This window comes from Mirounga angustirostris, unplaced genomic scaffold, assembly GCF_029215605.1.
Source record: "Mirounga angustirostris isolate CCGP_5_RB_7025 unplaced genomic scaffold, mMirAng1.0.hap1 SCAF_1, whole genome shotgun sequence".
Lineage (NCBI taxonomy): Eukaryota > Metazoa > Chordata > Mammalia > Carnivora > Phocidae > Mirounga > Mirounga angustirostris.
In genome coordinates this window covers 95430591-95434324 of record NW_026991709.1, presented here as the reverse complement: position 1 = coordinate 95434324, position 3734 = coordinate 95430591, and the positions used below count along the sequence as shown (strand labels likewise).

Here is a 3734-nt window from a genome sequence, read left to right as displayed (position 1 = left end):
CGTTCCGGGTTTCCACCCCAGGGGCTGCCCTAAAGTCCTTTCCCTGCCGCTACCGGTCTGTGAGTCTGTGCCCGTCTGCAGCACGCAAGGCTATCACTCACCGGTGGTGTAGGAACCCCACGGCCAGGCACCCTCCTGCTGCCATTTATCCTCCGATATCTGCCCAAGGAATCAGGGCTTCCCGCTTTGTACCTCAAAACCAACTGCCTGTGATATTCTGTTTGTAGAGATCCAGATCTTCTTACATCTCGGGCTGGTTTCGTGGGTGCTCAGAGTGGTCTGGTAGATATCCAGCTCAATTCCAGGGACCAGTTGAAATAGGGTCCCTACTCCTCCGCCACCTCCCCCCCCAGTAAAGTGTGTTTTAAAGATACAGCTACAGGTATCTCTGAAACAAATAATACATTATATGTTAGGGAAAAAAAAGAAGATAGCAGGAAGGGAAAAATGAAGGGGAGGAAATCGGAGGGGGAGATGAACCATGAGAGACTATGGACTCTGAGAAATAAACTGAGGGTTCTAGAGGGGAGGGGGTTTGGGATAGGTTAGCCTGGTAATGGGTATTAAAGAGGGAATGTACTGCATGGAGCACTGGGTGTTATATGCAAACAATGAATCATGGAACACTACATCAAAAACTAATGATGTAATGTATGTGATTAACGTAACATAATAAAAAAAAGGAAAAAAAAGATACAGCTACATGGAGGTATCTCAATCTCAGATTTCAAGATATACTACAGAGCTATAGTAATAAAAAACAGTCTGATACTGGTACAACAGTAGACACACAGATGAATGGAACAGGATGGAAAGCCCAGAGATAAACCAATACCCATATGGTCAGTTAATCTATGATAAAGGAGATAAGAATATATAATGGGAAAAAGACAGTCTCTTCAACATACAGTGGGAAAACTGGACAGCTACATGCAAAAGAATGAAGCTAGACCACTTTCTTATGCCACATACAAAAATAAACTTAAAATGGCTTGAAGATTTAAATGTGAGACTTGAAAACTTAAAACTCCTGGAAGAAAACATAGGCAGTAATCTCTTGGACATTGCCATTAGTAACATATTTTTGGATATGTCTCCTGAGGCAAGGGAAACAAAAGCAAAAATAAGCTACTGGGACTACATCAAAATAAAAGGCTTTTGCGCATTGAAGGAAACAATCAACAAAACTAAAAGGCAACCTACTGAATGGGAGAAGATACTGGCAAATCATATATCCAGTAAGTGGTTAATATAAAAAATATATAAAGAACTTCTACAACTTTGCACCCAAAACCAAACAATCTGATTGAAAATGGGCAGAGGACCTGAATAGACACTTCTCCAAAGAAGACATACAGACAAAAGGTGCTCAACATCACCCATCATCAGGGAAATGCAAGTCAAAACTGCAATGAAATATCATCTTGCACAAGTCAGAATGGCTAGTATAAAAATACAAGAAATAGTAGTGTTGGCAAGGATGTGGAGAAAAGGGAACCTTTGTGCACTGTTGGTGGGACTGTAATTTGGTGCAGCCACTATGGAAAACAGTGTGAAGCTTCCTTTAAAAAATGAAAAATAGAAATACCATATGATCCAGTAATTCCACTACTGGGTATTTAGCAAAAGAAAATAAAAGCACTAATTCAAAATATGTATGCACCTGTATGTTTATTGCAGATTTATTTCCAACAGCCAAGATATGGAAGCAACCCAAGTGTCCATTGAGAGATGAATGGATAAAAAAGAGTGGTGTACCTGTACAATGGAATATTATTCAACCATAAAAAATGAGATCTTGCCATTTGCGACAGCATGGGTAGACCTAGAGGAGAGTATGCTATGTGAAGTAAGTCAGACAGAAAAAGACAAATACCATAAGATTTAACTTACATGTAGAATATAAAAAACAAAACAAACAAAAAACCAGACTCTTAAATACAGAGAATAAACTGGTGGTTACCAGAGGTAAGGTGGGTGTGGGAATGGGTGAAATAGATGAAGGGGATTAAAAGGTACCAGCTTCCAGTTATAAAATAAATCATGGAGATGAAAAGTACAACATAGGGAATATAATCAATAATATTGTAATAATGTTTGGGGCGCCTGGGTGGCTCAGTTGGTTAAGCGACTGCCTTCGGCTCAGGTCATGATCCTGGAGTCCTGGGATCAAGTCCCGCATCGGGCTCCCTGCTCGGCAGGGAGTCTGCTTCTCCCTCTGACCCTCCTCCCTCTCATGCTCTCTCTCATTCTCTCTCTCGCAAAAAAAAAAAAAAAAAAGACTACCGACACCCAGTGAAATGGTGACAGGCTTTTTCGATGGTGATTTAAGGGCACACTTCCTGAGACAAAATAGAAGGCCATAGAAGATAATGCCAAACAAAAGAGAAGATAATACCAAATAAAAAATCAAATTCTAGATAAAACAAAGGGAGGCGAGTAGTGATCATCAAGAGCATTGAGAGACTGGGTGATACTGAAGGTACAGATTTAGCTGAACATATTCAGACCTTGTTCTCAACAGAAGCATCTGCACAGAGCACCCTCTTCCTTCCTGGTCAAGCATAGTAAAAAGCTGGATGTGCAGAACATGATGCTTTAAGATTATATTTTTTAAAACATGAATAGTCTGCTTTACTGTATTTCTCAAAAAATATTTTTTTTGAGATTTGATGTCTGATTTTATTTATTACTCTTAGAAAATATCATTTTTGACTGGACCTTCAGACTTAGAGGTAAAAATTCTCAGAGAGGACAACCTCTGACTCTTGGCAATCTGTTGCTGGTGTGTTTCTTCAGCCTCCTTCATTCTCATGGCTGAAAGTTTAGCATATTCTGTAGCCTCTTCCTTATTTTTCTTAGTACATTGTTTCTTCAGAGCAATATGGTAACATTTATGTTGGAGGGCATGTGGAGTAATAAGATGCTGAATCTTGGGCGATTTGGTTCTAGGTTTCTTCTTTGTTTAAGGACTTTCTCATAACATACTGGTGGACATCATCTTTAGAGAGATTGAAAAGTTTGCAGATTCTGCTAGCTTTTTTGGGCCCCGGGAGACAAGGCACAGTAGTATCAATGGGTTCAGGGATATCCTTCCCTTTTTTTACAATGACCAAGTTGGGAACACTGAGATTGGTATCCACAATACAACCCCGAACAGATTTATGCTTTCTTTGTTCAGTCCTCCTTGATCTGTAGCTGGAATGCCCCTTACTCAGCTTCATGAGGAAGGGAAGCCTTGTTTGTCATCAGCACCACTGACCTGGACCATGTAAACCTTCCATTCTTCATCCAGAGCATCAGTAGCAATTTCTGTGGCCATATGCTTCTCATAAAAGGTGTGAAGTTTATGTTCACCATCCACTGCAATGAGTTTCTGGCAGCCAGTAGCCAGGAAAGAGATATTCAGCTTCATCTTAAAGCAGACTACTACCCCCAAGGTGCCACGAAAATGAGCTGTTTTCCTCAAAATTTATTTTCCAGATCACTGTTTCCCTTGGATTTTAAGAAGTTTTAGAGGAAAGGAAATTTCTTTGTTCCAAACAGTTTGGAAAATTCTATATCAAATAGCCTTATATTGGGTTCATTCCTGTAGGACTCTCCAGAGCCTTCAATGTGCTAATATATATTATGATTCTCTCAGAAGAGTATCTAGATTCCTGTGTATTACAGACCCATGTGTCTATGTAGCCCTTTTTCTGGGTCTGTCTTGAAGTATTTTTTTAAATAATATT

The 3734-nt window shown here is 39.8% G+C and overlaps 1 pseudogene; it reads right to left on the bottom strand.

The window, feature by feature from the left end:
- Positions 1–2695: 2695 nt before the first annotated feature.
- LOC135364316 (small ribosomal subunit protein eS6-like) lies at positions 2696–3415 on the bottom strand (annotated as a pseudogene).
- Between the last annotated feature and the right edge of the window lie 319 nt (positions 3416–3734).